Source organism: Pelophylax lessonae, assembly GCF_965119305.1.
Source record: "Pelophylax lessonae genome assembly, chromosome: 4".
Taxonomy (NCBI): domain Eukaryota; kingdom Metazoa; phylum Chordata; class Amphibia; order Anura; family Ranidae; genus Pelophylax; species Pelophylax lessonae.
In genome coordinates, this window is record NC_138771.1 from 474,710,499 (window position 1) to 474,730,107 (window position 19,609).

The 19,609-nt window shown below is 45.8% G+C and overlaps 1 protein-coding gene and 1 pseudogene across 2 annotated transcripts in view; one reads left to right on the forward strand and one right to left on the reverse strand.

The window, feature by feature from the left end:
• LOC309555269 (tetraspanin-11-like) overlaps nt 1–19,609 on the reverse strand; it is a gene marked incomplete at its 5' end in the record, with an annotated part of 83,373 nt that overhangs the window by 34,322 nt on the left and 29,442 nt on the right. The window lies entirely within an intron of this gene.
• Nucleotides 3,541–13,035, forward strand: LOC309554630 (annotated as a pseudogene). The gene is made up of 5 exons: nt 3,541–3,690; nt 5,437–5,485; nt 8,941–9,306; nt 10,015–10,683; nt 12,953–13,035. The product of its transcript is annotated as an uncharacterized misc_RNA (transcript).

Genomic DNA, 19,609 nt, shown 5'->3' on the forward strand with positions numbered 1-19,609 from the left:
GTACATTCATGAGGAAGAAGAATGAACTTATGATTTTAGCAAATGGCTGCAATATAACAAAGAGTGAAAAATTTAAGGGGGTCTGAATACTTTCCGTACCCACTGTATGCTCTCAAACCTGAGAGTGGATGTCCTGGCAAAATGTGGATAGGGAAGGGTAAACGTTGAAGTACAAATATGTGTGGCATTCCATGCAAAAGCAGATGGAAAGTGCAAAAGACAAATTACATTATATCCTTACTGTCTATCTAACTAATACTATATTCTAAGGTACTGTCTCTCCTCGGCCGAGGAAGACGAAAATGTATATGCAAATACACAATAGCATATTTTAATAAACTTTACCATTATAGCAAATAACTGTACATAGAGATATACCAACATAATGAAGAATGCCCCACTCCCTTGAGAGCGACACCATCTTCCAAAAGCATTTCACCACATTTTGAAAGTAAGGTTCACTTGGCAAATCATAATTAACCACTTCTCGACCAGAAGATTTTCCCCCTTAATGACCAGGCCATATTTTGCGATTCGGCACTTGGTTATTTTAACAGACAATTGCGCGGTCGTGCGACACTGTACCCAAATAAAATTGATGTCCTTTTTTTCCCACAAATAAGGCTTTCTTTTGGTGGTATTTGATTACCTGTGCGATTTTTATTTTTTGCGCTATAAACAAAAAAAGCGACAATTCTGAAAAAAAAAAACAATATTTTTCACTTTCTGCTATACAACATTCTAAAAAAAAAAAAAAAATGTAAAAATCTAAATTTTTTAACATTTTACTCAAATTTGTTTTCTGCTACATATTTTTGGGAAAAAAAATCGCAATAGTATGCCATTTTTATTGTGTTTTTTTTCTACTAGTAACGGCGGCGATCTGCGATTTTTAGCAGGACTGCGACATTGCGGCAGACAGATCGGACCCCTAACTGACATTTTTTACACTTTTGGGGGGACCAGTGACATTACTACAGTAATTAGTGCTAGAAATGTGCACTGTTACCGTAATAATGACACTGGCAGGGAAGGGGTTAACACTGTGGGTGATCAAGCGGTTAAATGTGAGCCTAGGGGAGTGATTCTAACTGTGGGGGGCGTGGCTTGTGAAATGATCATAGAGGGATATAGAAGGATTACAGGGGCTCTGTGATCATTCCAGGGAGAAGAACGGTCAGCTGTGTGTACAGCTGACTGTTCTTCTCTCTCAGCAGGGAACGATCGCAGGTGTGAAGCGGCAATCGGAGCCGCCTGCCCCGTGCATTGGAGTCCCCGCTGCCAAGTGGAAGCAAGATCCCCCTAGCTGCAGGCGCATGACCGACGTAGAGCTAAGTCGTTTCTCGCAGGAGGGCCGCACTGCCGCAGTTAAAAGGCGGCAGGCGGTCGGGAAGAGGTTAAAGCACAGAAATAACTGCTTACTCAGATTGGCACGCTCACGGCATCTGGTGGCAGCAAGACAGAGAAAGTTTGCATGCAGACATTTTCAATCCATAGGTTTCAGATTGCAGGTAAAAGACTTGCCCATTTGCCAAAACACAGCCTACCTGACTAGCTATCTAAACATCTCATTGTCTCTGTCACACCAAAGTCCAGAAAGTACTTTTCTTGGAACTTGAAGAACATGAAACTCAAGTGTGATATAGAATGGGAGTGATATATCACAGGCCCCCATTGGTAGCAACAACTTTTCCATTGGATCCCCAATCCTAGGGACTAACACTTGAGCTGTATATGTGGCTACTTTCAAACAAGCAACACAGCCACACGAGTGTGTAAGGGACTGTAATGATGATGAACTCTTCTGATCCATCTTCCGGAGCAACAAAGTCCCACTGCATACAGTATCTCACAAAAGTGAGTACACCCCTCACATTTTTGTAAATATTTTATTCTATATTTTCATGTGACAACACTGAAGAAATTACACTTTGCTACAATGTAAAGTAGTAAGTGTACAGCTTGTATAACAGTGGAAATTTGCTGTCCCCTCAAAATAACTCAACACACAGCCATTAATCTCTAAACCGCTGGCAACAAAAGTGAGTACATCCCTAAGTGGAAACATCCAAATTGGCACCAAAGTGTCAATATTTTGTGTGGCCACCATTTTTTTCCTGCACTGCCTTAACCCTCTTGGGCGTGGAGTTCCCCAGAGCTTGACAGGTTGCCAGTGGAATCCTCTTCCACTCCTCCATGACGACATCACGGAGCTGGTGGATGTTAGAGACCTTGCGCTCCTCTACCTTCCATTTGAAGATGCCTCACAGATGCTCAATAGGGTTTAGGTCTGGAGACATGCTTGGCCAGTCCATCAGCTTTATCCTCAGCTTCTTTAGCAAGGCAAAGGTCGTCTTGGAGGTGTGTTTGGGGTCAGAATCATGTTGAAATATTGCCCTGCGGCCCAGTCTCTGAAGGGAGGGGATCATGCTGTGCTTCAGTATGTTACAGTACATGTTGGCATTCATTATTCCCTCAATGGACTGTAGCTTCCCAGCACTCATGCAGCCCCAGACCATGACACTCCCACCACCATGCTTGACTGTAGGCAAGGCACACTTGTCTTTGTACTGCTCACCTGGTTGTCGCCACATACACTTGTCTCCATCTGAACCAAATAAGTTTATCTTGGTCTCATCAGACCACAGGACATGGTTCCAGTAATCCATGTCCTTAGTCTGCTTGTCTTCAGAAAACTGTTTGCGGGCTTTCTTGTGCATCATCTTAAGAAGAGTCTTCTTTCTGGGACGACGGCCATGCAGACAAATTTGATGCAGTGTGCGGCGTATGGTCTGAGCACTGACAGGCTGGCCCTCCACCCCTTCAAGCTCCGCAGCAATGCTGGCAGCACTCGTACATCTATTTCCCAAAGACATGCTCTGGATATGATGCTAAGCACCTGCACTCAACTTCTGTTCTGAGTGGAACCTGTCCTGTTAAACCGCTGTATGGTCTTGGCCATCGTGCTGCAGCTCAGTTTCAGGGTCTTGGCAATCTTCCTATAGCCTATGCCTTCTTTATGTAGAGAAATAATAATTTTTTTCAGATCCTCAGATAGTTCTTTGCCATGAGGTGCCATGTTGAATTTTCAGTGACCAGTATCAGAAATTTCCCATCACTTCCTGTCCAGTAGTGCACACAAGAAGTGAGAGGAAATCTGATTCCTTCCAAATAAACGGAGAAGAAAGGCCCTTCACTCGCAGAGGTGTCTTGTCCACAATCAATAGCCTGTATGATCCATTAGGACTTGTGGCACCTGTTACAATTCAAGGTAAAGCCCTACTTAGAGACTTGATTCGTGAAACATCCGACTGGGATGCCCCACTACCCCTTGATAAGAGGAACTCTTGGGTAGAGTGGAGGAACTCTCTATCAGTCTTATCTGATCTCCATGTTTCATGCCCATATGCTCCCGTACCTTCTACAAAGACACAGAGCCAAAACCTTTGCATATTCTGTGATGCTTCTATCAAGGCAATAGCTGCCATTGCCTACTTAAGAAATGTCGACACTACAGCACGATGCCACGTAGGATTCGTTATGGGCAAGGCAAAGCTGGCTCCACACCCTGAGCACACTGTACTTAGGTTAGAACTTTGTGCTGCAGTACTAGCCCTTGAACTAGCAGAATTAATAAGCTCAGAGATGGACATTGACCTCAAGGATATCCAGCTCTACACCGACAGCAAGGTAGTGCTAGGCTACATCTACAATGAGACCTGACGTTTCTATGTTTAAGTTAACATAAGTTTAAGTGTTGAAGATTAGGAGATCCACTCGTCCAACACAATGGAGCTACGTACCTACTGACTATAATCGTGCAGATCATGCTACAAGAGCTATTGCTGCATGTAACCTTAAAGATACAAAATGGTTTACAGGACCTGCATTCTTGTACAATGCAGAGCAGACTGTTCCTAAGAGTGACACTATTGAACTAGTAGATCCAGACTCAGATACTGACATCCGTTCTGAGATCTCAACATTTCAGACTGAAACTTCAGGCTGCCAGCTTAAATCTAACACATTTACCAGATTCTCAAAATGGAAGGCACTTGTTCAAGCTATTTCTTGTCTTATCCATATAGCTCACTCTTTCAAGGGTGACTCAAACAGCTGTGACCACAAGGGATGGCATCCTTGTCAAAGGATCAGTTAAGCATTAGAGCTTCAGCAGTCCAAGGATCTTATCATCCACACTGTACAGCATGAAGCCTACACTAAGGAGATCGACTGTATCCTTACACAGTGATCAGTGCTCCCCACTGGAATTTCACCACTAAAGACTTATACTTTCGCCAGTGGAGACAAGTCTGGCAAATACCTTCTGGGACAGGTAGAGGAAGCAATATCTCTCTACCTTTCAGCCACATACTAAATGGCAAGACAACAAACCCAACCAGAAAGGAGGAGATCTTGTTCGTGTCCCAAAGGAATGAATGGCCTTTGGCTCATCACCAACACCTTTCCAAGTGAGGATGGAAAGGTCAGAAGAAATAAGGAGACAAAATTGTTCCTGAGAGCAATTTCTGAATTAAAATTGTTGTTGCCATCTGAGGAATAAATAGTGGCATCTGACGATACCAGGCGGGGAGTGTCATGCCTTCAGCCTATAAGGAAAAAATAATATCCTTTGGACTTGCAATACCAACATTGTCCACAAGATGTCACTCTAACAAAGACTACTGATGGACAGTATTCTATGGTATTACACATTTCCTGTTATATCACTGGTAACTAGCTCCACCTCCTACTACAAGTTCTTCTTACATTCTCCATTAGAACACACAGCATGGGAGTCAGCTAAGCCTGCACCACATGTTCCCAAGGAAATCCTTGTCCTTCTGAGGCAGCATCACTGGTATGCTTAAAGACTGTTAACTGTATATCCAGTAGACATTTGTTTATGTTCATGTACTTATATGTTCATTTATCTGCTTATTTCTAATTTCACTGCGCGCACGTGTACATTCTATTCTTATATTACCACCATCTGTTCTTTGTAATAAAGACCTGAAGTTACAGACAGTCTGGTTATTTAATGATTCAGGGTTTAAACTGTATGTTGAGCTACATATACGCCAGGGGCAAACGTGTAGCAAGAACAGAACAGGTATTGCACATAGTCAGAATAGCACCAGTTGCAAAGCTACCGATGTACACAGGATGTCTTTTGGCACACTGACTTATGAAGGTCAGTGCTCCCTATGACTGTTAGTACAGCCTTGTGTTTCTATCTGTTGGTGTGTTATAAAACTAGTCTGGAAACCTTTTGATACCAACTTTAATTTAAAACGTTTTTGAGGCTGCTTCTCATGTATAATAGGCTTCCTCTGGGTATAAGAGAAGCACTCAAGAGCCTTGAGAACGTGTGATGTAAGCAATAGGCATGGTACTTTGTTTCTTTCATTTGATGTGAATTATTCTTTACACCAGTCCCGTGTCATGCAGTGTCCTGGTATTCTTAACAGCTTCTCTGGTGCTGGTTTGTCCTTAGTATTCACAGCTTTGGCGGTGGTGGTGGGGACAGGTCCATGATGCTCTGCACTTACAGGAAGTGGGTTAGATGACATCAGGCATCATTCAACCCATAAGAAGACTGGCGCTGCACCATGAAGAGGGCAAGTCTATAGGGGACTTTGCAGGAGAGGAGGTAAGTATTGTAAAAAAAGCTGCTTATTTACAGTTGTAGCACTGCCCCCTAGAGGACTGCTGAGAATTACACTTTCTGGATTCCTCTGGGTTACCCGTAGCAACTTACAGCAGATAAACGGCATTGAAAGTTCTTGGCTCAGTCAATAATCAATCCAGGGGATGTTGGTTTTATTGTATTTTATTTAGAACTTGGATAGGAGAAGGGATGAGTGGGATACTCCAACTAGTAACTATGCACAATTCTGAGGACAACTGACTGTAGAATGCGGCAAGGCCGCTGCTTCACCCTGCCACGGAAGTGAAGATAAGATTACTGTTCCCGCTTGAATACTCTCTTCAGGGTCAATAACTTGGCACCCCTTTTACTCTCACTGCCTGTGTGCTGACACCCGTCCGCTGACTCTAGCCACTGGAGTAGTCCCCTTCCTGGGCAGACCCCTTGGCAAGCTTCTTTGTAGTCACGGACACTGATTTTCCAGAGTTGCTCTGCCTTCACCTCCACAGTCAGCTTCTACTGGACTTCTGGGTTCAGCCACACTTTTTGGTTCACTAGACTGACTTCCTATGACCACCTTCACAGCTGCAGAAGAGGAGACAGCGATCACCCTCCTTCTGGGACTTGGCTTCCCGCCCAAAGACCCCGTCACACGTGCAATTGACTTTTATAGTCTTTCCCAGGATGCACCACTGTTTGTGCCAACCCACTGGGACAGCCACAAAAGCCTGTGTGTCACTGGCTGGGTTCCCTCTACTGTCCAACAAGCTCCCCTATTGGACGCAGTGGGGACACTCCCTCAGCCCAGATGAATCACACCCTGGACACATGCAACAGGCCTAACTACGAATCCTGCTCCCTGATAAGTAATCAAGTTTTACCTGTCACTCTCCTGATAAGCAGGCAAAGTAAAATACACTACCTATCTAGCAGCTACCTAGGAGGGTGCTACACAGTAATTTTAGTAACAGCCGGGCTACCAATTTCTTAAGTAGTACTGGAGTTAACAAGCAAGGCTGCTATAGGTTCTCATTAGAATTTTTATACTTTTTTGTAATTTTGTGTAGCACCCTCCTAGGTAGGTGCTAGATAGAGAGTATAGTTTTTGGCTCTGTCTGCCTATCAGAGGAGCAGCAGGCAAATCTACTGTATATTGCTTTCTGTCTAGCAGAGAGCAGAATCTGTTAGTAGGGTCTGCTCAGTGTGCTCAGCATGTGATTCATTGAGTCTAGAGAGTGTTTCACACTGGTCCAATAGGGAGGCATGTTGGACAGTGGGAGGAAACCTGACCAATGGATACATAGGCTTTGATACAGTCCTGGTGATTGGCAGGGACAGGCTGTCTCAGTGCATTCTGGGATACTGTATAAAAGCCAAGAGCACATGTGCTGCGGGGTCTTTGGCTGGTGAGCAGAGTCCTGGAGGGAGGGTGGCGGCTGCCTCCCCCTCTGTAGCAGTGGCACGTGGCATCAGGAGGTCGTCCTGAGGGCCAGAGGAACGGAGCTGAACCCAGAGGTCCAGGAAAGCTGACTGAGGGGGAGACACTGGAGACCCTGGAAAAACAGTATCGTGAATACAGGGGATCGTGTCAAGGGGCCTGACCTGAGGGGGGCCACCCCGGAGTAGGATAGTCAGTGGACGGGTGTCAGTGGTCAAGAGAGAGGATACTAGGAGAGTGTCCTGAAGATAACAGTAGTTCATCAAGTCATCTGGAAAGAGACTTAACCCTAAATCCACCTAAGCGGCCAGGTGGATCAACAGCCTGGCTGTATCTAAAGATGTCCTCCAAATTTTGTGCATAGTTATTTTGGAATATCCCACTCCCGAAAGTGTAATATCCAGCAGTCCTCAAGGGGGCAGTGCTACATTTGTTTGGCACTGTTTTTGAGTTCTGGACACCTGTAATCCTCCTATTCTAATGATCAATGCCTAATAATAGTTCATACCTTTCATTATTTTTTCTTAACTGCATCACATCTTGGCTATACGTGTTTTATTTGGCATTTAAAGGAATCTATAAATGTAACTACCAATACGTGTGATTGCATTCGTTTAAATAAGTCATTTGTTACAACAGATGCTATCCTTATTATAGTAATTCACAATCCCCCACACAATGGAACCTAGCAGTTTGCCTGGGCATACAAGCCCTACATATCATACAGAACAGAAGGTTAGGGAGCGTTTGATAATGTTCATCTGAATGTGTTCTTATTTCTTTGATTGCAGAATTACCCTACTTCCTGTTTTGTATGCAAAGGCACATACACACATACACTATATTACTAAAAGTATTGGGTGCTTGCCTTTATATGCACATGAACTTAATGGCATCCCAATCTTAGTATGTAGGGTTCAACACTGAGTTGGCCCACCCTTTGAGCTATAACAGCTTCAACTCTTCTAGTAAGGCTGTACACAAGGTTTTGGAGTTTGTCCAGGGGAATGTTTGACCATTCTTCCAGAAACGCATTTATGAGGTCAGGCACTAATGTTGGACGAGAAAGCCTGGCTCATAGTCTCTGCTCTAATTCTTCCCAAAGGTGTTCTATTGGGCTGAGATCAGAACTCTGCAGGTCAGTCAAGTTCCTCCACCCCAAACTCACTCATCCATGTCTTTATGGACCTTGCTTTGTGCACTGGTGCGCAGTCATGTTGGAACAGGAAAGGCCATCCGCAAACTGTTCCCACAAATTTGGGAGCATGAAATTGTCCATAATGTCTTGGTATGCTAATGCCTTAAGAGTTCCCTTCACTTAAACTAAGACCAAGCCCAACCCCTAAAAAACAACCCCACACCATAATCCCCCTTCCACTAAAAGATTTGGACCAGTGCACAAAGCAGGTCTATAAAGACATGGATGAGCGAGTTTGGGGTGGAGGAACTTGACTGGCTTGCACAGTCCTGACCTCAATATTATACAACACCTTTGGGATAAATTAGAGCGCAGACTGCGAGCCAGGCTCCCTCTCTAGCATCAGTGCCGGACCTCACAAATGCGCTTCTGAAAGAATGGTCAGCGTTCCAACGAAGCAACATACATTTACGTAGTTTCGCAGGGCAGAGCCGACCTGCCGCTGTAAAACTACGGCGGCTGGTCGGCAAATGGTTAACACATGCTCCTAAACAGTTAGTACAGGTGTTAAACTTGCGATAATGAGCTTTAGTATGGCAATATGTTCGTCATCCGTCTAGCGGGTCGGATCGGATGAAAACGGACATGCTGTACGTTTTCATCCGATCTTCCCATAGAGGACAGCGGGACTTTAACAGGGCCATCTCTGCACAGTGAGCAGAGACGGACCTATCATCGGCTTGCTCAGTGAGGATCAATGGAGCGACCTTCACCACTGCGGCTGGGACGTTAGGCAGGACCTGGAGGACACCAAGAAGAGCCTGAAAGGACACTTCGAGGAAGAATCCAGGCACCTCGTCTTCCGTTCCAAGGTGGAGAATCTTGAGAAAGGTGAGAAATGTAACTCTTTCTTTTTCAGGAAACTCCACTCAGGACACACTCCCTTGTCTGAGCTGCGGGACGAGACCGGAACACTCCAGAAGGGGAAGGAGGCCGTGATGCAAGTGGTCAGCGACTACTACACCAACCTCTACTCCCCGAAAGAAACAGATACGGCTGAGGCCGACAGGTTCTTGTCAGGTATCACTAACCAAATTGATCCTGCAGGTATGTCGGCAATCAACGCCCCCTTGGCGCTGGAGGAGCTGCACTCTGCCGTCAGATCCTTTAGGCAAGGCAGGACCCCGGGCTGCGACGGTCTCCCAGCGGAGCTCTATGTAGCGCTGTGGGATCTCGTTGGCCCGGACCTGCTCGAGCTGTACGAGGAGATGGTGGTGGAGGGCACAATGCCTCCGTCGCTGAGGGAGGGGATGATCACGATTTTGTATAAGCGTAAGGGGGAGAGAGGGGATCTGAAAAATTGGCGTCCCATCTCGCTCTTGAACGTGGACTACAAAATCCTCGCCAAGGTTCTGGCCAACAGGCTGAAATCTGTCATCGGACAGATCATCCACCCGGATCAGACTTGCGGCATTCCTGGTCGCAGGATTGCGGACAGCCTTGCGCTTGTCCGGGACACGGTCCAGTACATTCGAGGCCGCCGTGTGCATGCGGCCCTGGTCAGTCTTGACCAGGAAAAGGCCTTTGACCGTGTCTCCCACGAGTTTATGTGCAGAACTCTGCGCAGGTTTGGTCTTGGGGACATGTTTTGTTCGTATGTGAATGTGATGTATAATGACATTTGTAGTACGGTGTTGGTGAATGGCTGGAAAACTGACTCTTTCCCTGTTCTCTCTGGGGTCAGACAAGGCTGCCCTCTCTCACCTCTGCTTTTTGTTTGCTGTATAGAGCTCTTTGCCGAATGCATCCGACAGAACCCAGAGATCAGAGGGATCACCGCACCGGGACCGGACAGAAGGGTTGTCAAGTGCTCACTCTATATGGACAACGTAACGGTGTTCTGTGCTGACCAGCGCTCCATCGACTCGCTCGTCCAGACCTGTGAGGACTTCGGCAAAGCTTCAGGGGCAAAAGTCAACTGCGGGAAGTCAGAGATCATGCTCTTCGGAAAGTGGTTCCTGCCTTCTTCTGCATCCATCCCTTTCGGCATCAAGGCGGACTTCATCAAAATTCTTGGAGTTTGGTTTGGAGCTGAGGGCGCAGCCCTGAAGTCTTGGGAGGAGAGACTGTCCAAGATGAGACAAAAGTTTGGACTATAGAGCCTCAGAGAACTCACCATCGAAGGGAAAACACTGGTACTCCGCAGCGAGATCCTCCCTGTGTTGCAGTACCTCGCCCAGGCCTGGCCCCCCCAGGTCAACACCTGCAAGGCCATCACCAGGGCGGTGTTCCACTTCATCTGGGGCTCCAAGATGGACAGAGTGAAGTGAGCAGTCATGTTCAAGGAACCCCTCAAGGGCGGTAAGGGCGTGCCCGACATCGCAACGTTACTGGGGGTGTTCTTTGCCTGCAACTGCATCCGCAGAACTTTGATTGACAGAACTTCGGACTCTGGAGGCAACTCCATGTCCCGTTTCTTCCTCCTGCCTCTCCGGAGGTCCCTTGGATGGGACAAATGGGACAGCTCCATCCCCTACAACTGGGACACTCCTTGGTACTACTTGGACACTTTCAAGTTCATCAAGGAGCTGGGGCTGCATGGAGTTAAGCCCGACTTGTGGAAGCCAAAAACTATCTACAAGTTGATCAGAGCATCGGACATTGCTGAGACTGTTCCAGGCCTCCCTTCAGCCACTTGCAAAGTGGTCTGGAGGAATGTTTCTTCAAAGGGACTCACCAACAGGCATAAAGATCTGGCGTGGATGGCTGTCCAGGGGGGTTTGCCACTCAGGACATTTATGCATGCCAGAAACTTGTGCAGATACAGGCACTGCCCCTTTTGTATCATCCATTAGGAAACGTCATTTCACGTTTTCTGGGAGTGCTCATTTGCACAGAGCCTGTTGAGGGCCTTGGAACCTGAACTGAGAGACTTGGTTCCACAGACTGCCATCACACATTTTGCTGTGCTGAATGGACTTTTTCATGGAACTTTTTCCCAGGAGGACATTGACAACGCCTGGCGGGTGTTGTGTTGCTTTAAGGACGCTTTATGGTGCACCAGAAAGCGCCTTATCCACCAGCGGGAGAGGATGTCCATTGAGGACTGTCGCAGACTGGTTCACAGTCTGCTCAGAGACTATAACCTGATGGATCTCATGGAGGAAGAGGAGGTCTGAAGATTTCCCCTTCCCCCACTCTCCCTTGTGTGTCTTTGTCCATTCAATAAAGCTTCGGGCCTGTGATTTCATTCCCCTCCCCTTACCCCTCTCTCCCACCCCCCATCACACCTGTTGCTTTTTGAAAATGTTATAGTATTGATACAGTTATGAGTAATGCAACGTATAGACATTGTTTTTAGTTTCATGCTTCAGGGGTATTGCGGCGTCATGCATGATGTGATGGCACGGGGTATCCTTACTCCGCACACCACATCAGGCATCATACCGCAGAATGAATGTATGTGATTGAATGTATTTATTAGTATGACCGGAAATGTATTGTAATGTAGTGTATTTATGCGCTGCGTCGCAGTACAGGGGAGAATGTACCCGACAAAAGTATTGTTTTTTGTATATCTTTTATGCAAATAAAGATTACATTTTCAACCAAAAATATTATCGGCCCATTGGATTTCTGGCAAAATTAATTTTTTGGCACTTATTGAGCAGATATAATAGAACACTTTCAATTACATTTTTAATGATGGAAGACATAAGAAAAAATAATCACATATTAAAAGGAAGAAGTAAAAAAATCGCTGTTAGGTTTTAAATACTTTACGCCTACTAATGCTTTTTTCACCACTTTTCCTTTTAGTAGCATTTGAAAGTAACACATGCAATAATTTAGGGGTTGGATAAAAGGTTTATTGCAAATAAAAAAAAATCTTTAGTTCATTTATTTTAGGAAACCTGAACATTGGACTGTAACAAGGGTCAGCTTCAGGAGCATGCAAAGCACATCTGCTGACAGAAGAAGAAAGCAGAAAGATAAGCTTATCACTGTTTTTTATGCTTTCTCATTGTCCAATCAGCAGCTGGGGGTGTGTTCTTGACTGTTACATTTTAGGACATGGCTGCACTCTCTGGCAGGAGTGCCTGGCAGGGGCAGACTGGCAACTTTCAGCCCAGGGGGCAAGTAAAAACCGAAGGCCCATGGTGCAGCGACTCCACTCCCCTCCCACTTTCCCTCACCCCCCCTCCCCACACTCTCCCAATCCTCCTCCTGACCCCCATTCCGAACTGAAGCCCTGCTCTAGATACTGTCTACTTACCAACTTAATACGGGTTCCAGACCTGGCCAGCAGGGGGAGGTTGAGGGTACCTGGGACAGCTAGGTTGGGGCTGGCCGTGGCAGAAGAGTCTCCAGTGGGGCATGAAACCGGCCTCTGCTCAGACACAGTTTACAGCATCCATGCTGAGGGGGGGGGGGGGCTGCGCTTTGTCCTTGTCCTCAACCCGCACTCAGTAGGTCAGCGTCAGGGACTTTTTACTTCTCTTCGCCAGGAATCCTTTAGGCATGTCTGTGGCAGAAGCGGCACAGTCTTTTTACGGGGCATCAGGGCGGCCCAGGGGGCTATTGCCCCCCTGACCCCTGGCCCAGTCCTCCCTTGATGCCTGGATTACAAAACTAGCTGACCAGAACAGGAAATCTTTTGGCAAGTAACATATTTTTTACATATGTCTTTTTGATTGTTTGTCTGAAGTTCTCCTTTAAATAAAAGTAATAATTCAGGAGCGTGGCTTCACCGGGGAGACGGATGGCGGCTTGAGAAGAGAGCTCCGACACAGAGAGGAACTAAATTAGCCTTTACAGGAGTTAAAACCACGATCAAGAGATGGGGAAGCTCGGACGAAGTGCGAAACATCTGGGTACTCACTTGAGCCACAATCTCCCTGAGCTGTTCCGGTCTCCGACACCAGGCAACCAGGAGGCATCACAGGCCTCAACACCATGCTCACCGAGAGGAGAGTCCAACAGGAGCACAAACCATGGTGAGCCAGCGCTCTTCCACACTACTCCTCGGGCTCACCCCCATAGCTTGATTGATCTCCAGACTGTGGCTGCAGACATTAAGACCACATTGACAGCGGTCATAACAGACCTTAAGGCCGACATCCAGGCTGTAGCCTCTAGGCTGGATGGGGTGGAGCGCTCTGCACACCTGCACTCAGAGGCCATCTCACAAATACAACGCACATACGATGCACAACTTCCCCAGTTGCATAGACACATTGAAGACCTTGACATCCGAGTAAGGGGGATCCCTGAATCGGTTGAAATAGATGCCTTACAACCGACGTTATGCTCTATATTTAATGACCTATTGGGGTGCTCGCAAGACTCCCCCATCGAGATGGCGAGAGCTCACAGCGCACTTTGACCCAGACCAAGGGACGCTGAACCCCCTAGAGACACTATTTGCTGCTTGGTGAATTTCCCTCTGAAAGAGGAATGACTACGCAAGGCCAGAGAGAGGGGCCATATTACTTTATACAATACTGATATTAAGTTGTTGCAAGATTTGTCACAAATAACCTTGTAAAGCAGACAGGTGCTAAGCCCTCTCTTGGATGTTCTGAGGCACCAAGGAATAACTTATAGATGAAAATTCCCATTCTGCCTCTCTGCCACCTCTAGGGGGTTGCACCATGCTCTTAAGGACACCTGCAGACTTGCGTTCTGTGAGCAACTCGATATCCCGCTTATGGATCTCCCTGAATGGTATGCCTTCTACTTCCCTGCGGAACCCTGGAAACCCACTTCTCATAACCTATCTCCCAAGGCCCAGAGAACTCATTCTAGCCGCAGACACCTCAATCCACTCCACGACAATCACGCAGAGACCGAGACCGCGGGTCTCCCAACTCCTTACCAGCACATTATTGAAGATGAAGAATATCCACTGCATACTTAAAGCCAAGTAGTAGTCCTGTCTCCCTCCTTAGCGACCATACGGCTTTAGTTTTTTCCTCCCTCGTGACAGACTTTGCCTAAACAAATAGCTACTGATCTGAGCCAATGGTTATACTGTTTGTCTCCAGCTTCTGCTACGGTTTACACCAGAATGCCTTTAGGTAGTCCGCATTTATTGCATATGATGCAACTTTACTGACATATCGTGGGATTTGGGATCTCTGCTTCACATGGCGAAAAACTACTTTTGCCAGGCATTGGCACTGTGACGTGAAGGGGTTCCCTAGAACATTCTTGATCCGGGTCCCTTGAAACTAACCGGCCCATTCATGGATTCTCTGCAGGATAGACATTCGGATATGTAGTAATTTTGTTTTGCAGGTATAAGCCTTTCCACCCCATGGCTGCTTTGGATTGACCCTGACACTGACATTGGCAACAATCACATCAATTCCCATGTAGTTACTACATACCTGTGTTTCTTATTAAGCCTGCTCTTATGGACGGATTCCAGGCCTACTATCGTAGTGTTTGGTTGAAGCTGTTCAGTCCTCCCCCACTGAGAGACGGCATGCCTGCAATGGGGGGGGGGGCGGACGGGTCTGAATTTGCCTCATTTTCTACTTGAGCATGGTCCTATATATGTTGGTTATTGCATGTAATTTTTTTTTTTGGGGGGGTTTGTCACTTGATCCAAGCGTGGGAGTCCAACAGGACAGCTTAAGTTGAGTGTCATGGGGAATGATAGGCTGAATTACATGTTATACTTGTTTACCAGTTTGATTTAGTCCAAATGGGAGTTCGAGACTTGTTCTGCTGCCTTACTTTACATACTACTGTTGTCAATTTGGATTTCCTTTATCACTCCTGCATAACCTCCTTCCTCAGTTCCTCCAGTGTGTCATCAATTGATTTACCTGGTTTCTCTCGCACCCCCACACATCGCTTCCCTTAGGAAATGGCTGACCTTCCAGACCTATCACCAGCCCACTTCCCCTCCCTTTTCCTTGGGTAGGATAGCAGGACTATATCTACCCCTGGTAGTGTTCTACCCCGTCTCCCCCCTCCTAGACACATTCACAGTTGCCCCCTGGAGTCAACCCCTCTCTCTCCTCCCCCCTTCTTTGTCTAGTCTTTCTCCTCTCTCTCCTTCCTCTTCTCTTACCTCTCTCTACTTCCTCTCTTCCCCTCCCCTCCCTTTTTTTTAAATTTATATAGTCTTGTTCCAACCCTCCCTTTTCTTCCCACCCCGCCTCTTCTTGCCCCTCTAACGAGCACTGTTACTAGTGCCTCCCTTGATCAATATTAAACTTCAGGGCAAACATGCAGTCTCAACCATTGACGCTAAAATGTATTTCTCTCAATGCGAAGGGACTCAACTGCCCTGAGAAAAGATTGCGGATGCTGACTGCAATGACCAGATTCAAAGCAAATTTTGTATTCCTTCAAGAGACGCACTTCAAATCTACCAACATACCCAAACTAACGTCTAAAATGTTCCCGTCTTCCTATCATGCAACTAGCCTCCTCTCAAAGACAAAGGGTGCCTCAAATCCTTGTATCCAAAAACACGCCTTTTGTACTGAGGTACATCTTCTTAAAGGGTACATTTGCCGCTAAACCAATAACTCTGGCCAACATATATTGCCTTAACGAGGGCCAAGTTACCTTTCTCAGACAAGTCAGTGAGTTATTACTATCATTTCAATCGGGAATACTGATGCTGGGCTCTTTTCAAAGCAGAAGGAGTATGCTTTTTTCTCCTATCCGCACAGTAAATACTCACGATTAGATTACTTCTTCCCGTCCCAAAGAGACCTTCCATACTTATCCATAGCAACTATTGAACCCATGACCATATTGGACAATCATCGAATTACCATGACCTCATCCTTTGCAGACGCCCCGAAACCATCAAAGATTTGGCGACTAAATTCAGCTCTCCTTAAAGATCCTACTTTAATTGAACGTCTCACGACTAGCCTCTCCAAATTTTTCCAAGAAAATGCTACTCCTGGTATGAACCCTCACATGGTTTGGGAAACCCATAAATGTGTGATCCGTGGGGAACTAATGGCAATAGCCGCCCAGTGCAAAAACGCGAGACAAAAGCGGATCAGTTCCCTACTTGACCAGATCAAAACGTTGTAACTAGTCCATAAGAGATTTTTAGCGCAGTCTACACACCTAAACCTTACTCACGCTAGATCCCTCCTATTGAAGAAATGGGGTACACAAGCCAAACAACGTCTAATTATGAATCTAAAGATTTTTTACAAACACAGTAACAAAAGTGGCTGCCTTTTGACCCAAACTGTACAGGCGACGAAAACCTAAAATAAAATTCACCTCTTAACTTCCCACAGCAATAAGCTTGCTCTCTAGAAATGATGAAATAGCGCATCAGTTCAAACATTTCTATAAAAAGCTATACAATATTCAGAGTGGTCACAAGTCCCCCTCTTAACAGGAATAACGCTTTTACCAGATTAAAGACTTTCTGGCAAAACATTCTCCCAAACCCATTCCCTCCCAAGCTATGAAGGATTTAGACTACCCCTTTAACTTTTTAGAGTTGAATGAAGCGATAAACCACATGAAAGTCAGAAATAGCCTGGGCCCGGACGGTTTTACGCACAATATTACAAAAGCTTCCAGGCGATATTTTCGCCAAAGTTAGTTCTTTCCCTGAACGCGATCCCTGAGATGCCGACACTCCTTGGTAGCCTCCTGGAAGCCCATATAACGGTAATTCCCAAGGAAGGCAAAGATATTAGAGAGTTGAAAAGTATAGGCCAATATCCCTACTCAACGCAGACATTAAACTCTACGCTAAAGTGATGGCTAACAGACTTCTTCCCCTGCTCCCCTCGTTAATAAGCCTAGACAAAGTTGGTTTTATCCCAGGTAGAGAGGCCCGTGACAATACCATTAAGATGCTTAACATACATCACTGGTTGTCCAAGAGTGGAACCCAGGGATTCTTTCTCTCCCTGGACTCTGAGAAGGCGTTCGATAGGGTGGATTGGGATTACATGGGCGAAGCTCTGAAAGCTCTTGGACTGGGTTCCCGTATGCTTGCCAACATTATGGCCCTCTATACTAATCCCTCGGCCCGAGTGCAGGTAAATAGACACCTATGCATTCAAAGATGGAACGTGCAAGGGCTGCCCACTCTCACCCTTGATTTTTGTTTTAACAGTGGAACCCTTCGTTTACGTGATAAGGGCAAACAGTGACATTTGTGGTGTCTCATTGCAATATACCGAATATAAAGTGGCTGCATTTGCTGACAACCTACTGTTCTTCCTTACCAAATAACACACTTCCCTCCCTATTCAACTTTAAGACTTAACCCACTTTGGCCATCTTTCAAACCTAAAAATTAACTCTTCGAAATCCCAAGTTCTTAATATCTCCCTCCCAACTTCTCTAGTCTCCCTTTGTAAGAACAACTTCCCGTTCGTGTGGGCACCCGACACCATAACTTATCTGGGGATCCAAATACCATCCAGACTGGACAGACTTTACGACCAAAACTTCACAAAACTCCTCAACAAGGTTCAGGAAGATCTGAAGAGATGGATGCATCACAACATTTCATGGTTTGGGGGCTCGGCGCTCATTAAAATGAATATACTCCTGAGACTGCTTTATTTGTTACAAACTATTCCAATTACCCTGCCAAATGTTTTTTTCGCCCTATACAAATGCATGTGCTCAAAGTTTCTATGGAAGGAGTCCCTGCCTAGCATCAGATATGCTTGACTCACATTGCCAAAAGGGAAGGATGGAGTCAGTTTTCCTGACCTTTTTAAATATTATTTGGCTTGCCATCTTAGTAGAATTGTTGATTGGAACATCCACTGCCACAGGAAGGCTACCACTAGAAGAAGCTCAGTCCCCTATCCCTTTCCGTACATCGCCTTGGCTATTAGCTTCTCATCTCCCAGCTCATCTAACTGACCACCCCTTTATAGGCACTTCGCTTTTTTGCTTCAGAATCGCCTGTAAATCCAATACCCTCTCATCCTCGACAAGCCCTTTCACTCCCCTGAGAGACAACCCAGATTTCCCCCCAGCTTGGAGCCCACATTCTTAACTAGGGAGTGGCCCCACAATAATGTCTTATCATTTCATTTTCTAGTGAAGGGCAATATTCTTTCCCTCTCCCAACTGGAAGCCATTTCTGCCTCAGGCTCCTTTCCGTGGTGGACATACGAACAAATTAAGCATTTTCATAGATCATCCCCAAGAAATGCGCAGTTCTCAAGACCACATACAGACTTTGAAAACATATGTACCAGAACCTCACCCCAGCACCATCTAATCTCTAGACTCTATTTCTAAATTAGCAGATGCACCATCATTTAGCACTGATACTGCTAGGAACTCATGGGAGAGGAAACTCTGCATCCCTCTCTCCGATGAAGATTGGAACACAATACCTTTGCTCATAACTGCTCTCCTTATGTAGCAGTACAAGAGGACGCATACAAAATCAGGTCGAGATGGTACAGAACACCTTCTCTGATACATAAATTTGATTCAAAATGTTCCAACCTTTGCTGGAGATGCGGACAAACAGAGGGGACAATGTTACATATATGGTGGAGCTGTACACTTTTGCAACCATATTGGAGAAAGGTACACAATATCATTTCTCAGGTCACATCATATTTTCTGGATTATTCCCAATACCTTTTACATCATTCCTCCCTCTCCAAGCAGAAATAATTCAGGTCCCTTGAGGTGCATATGGTCAATGCGGCCTGCCTCTGTATAGCAATTCATTGGCGTTCTACACAAGTTCCTACCATAGCAGAATGGTTTGGGAGACTGCATAAAATTGAGGAAATGGAAGAGCTGATACACATTGCGTATGAAAGACTGCACAAGTTTACAAACACTTGGGCTTGTTGGACTAACTTCAGGAACTCAGACTAATATGGGAAGTACACATAAATTATGTGGTGTTATGGATTGACATTAATAATGGTGCCCTTTCCCCACCCTTTACTCCTACCATCCCCTAACTTACCATACCCTTTTCCCTAACCTTACTCCCCCCATTCCCAAGCCTCTCCCCTCCCTCCCTTCTCCCCCCCCCTTTTTTTTTCTCTCTCTTCCCCCTCCCCGCACTCTCTCTCATGCTCTCTCTCTCTTTTTACTCTGTTCTTTCTCTTTCTACTTTTTCTCTCTTCTTCCCCTCCTCCACCCTCTCTCCACATCCTCTTAGGCTTTTGTCTTAGCATAGTATTCTGCTCCATATAGATATTTTAAATCCAGCCCCTGGCCAAAAGGGTCGATAGACAAGCTGGGGGCTGATTTTTTCTTTTACTACACCATGGAATGCTGCGTTGTTTTCTTTGTTTGACAACATATATGCCTCCTTTTTTTTCTAGTTGTTGTTAATGTCTTGTGTTGTATCTGTTATGGTTTCTAACGGTTATAACGAACCAGT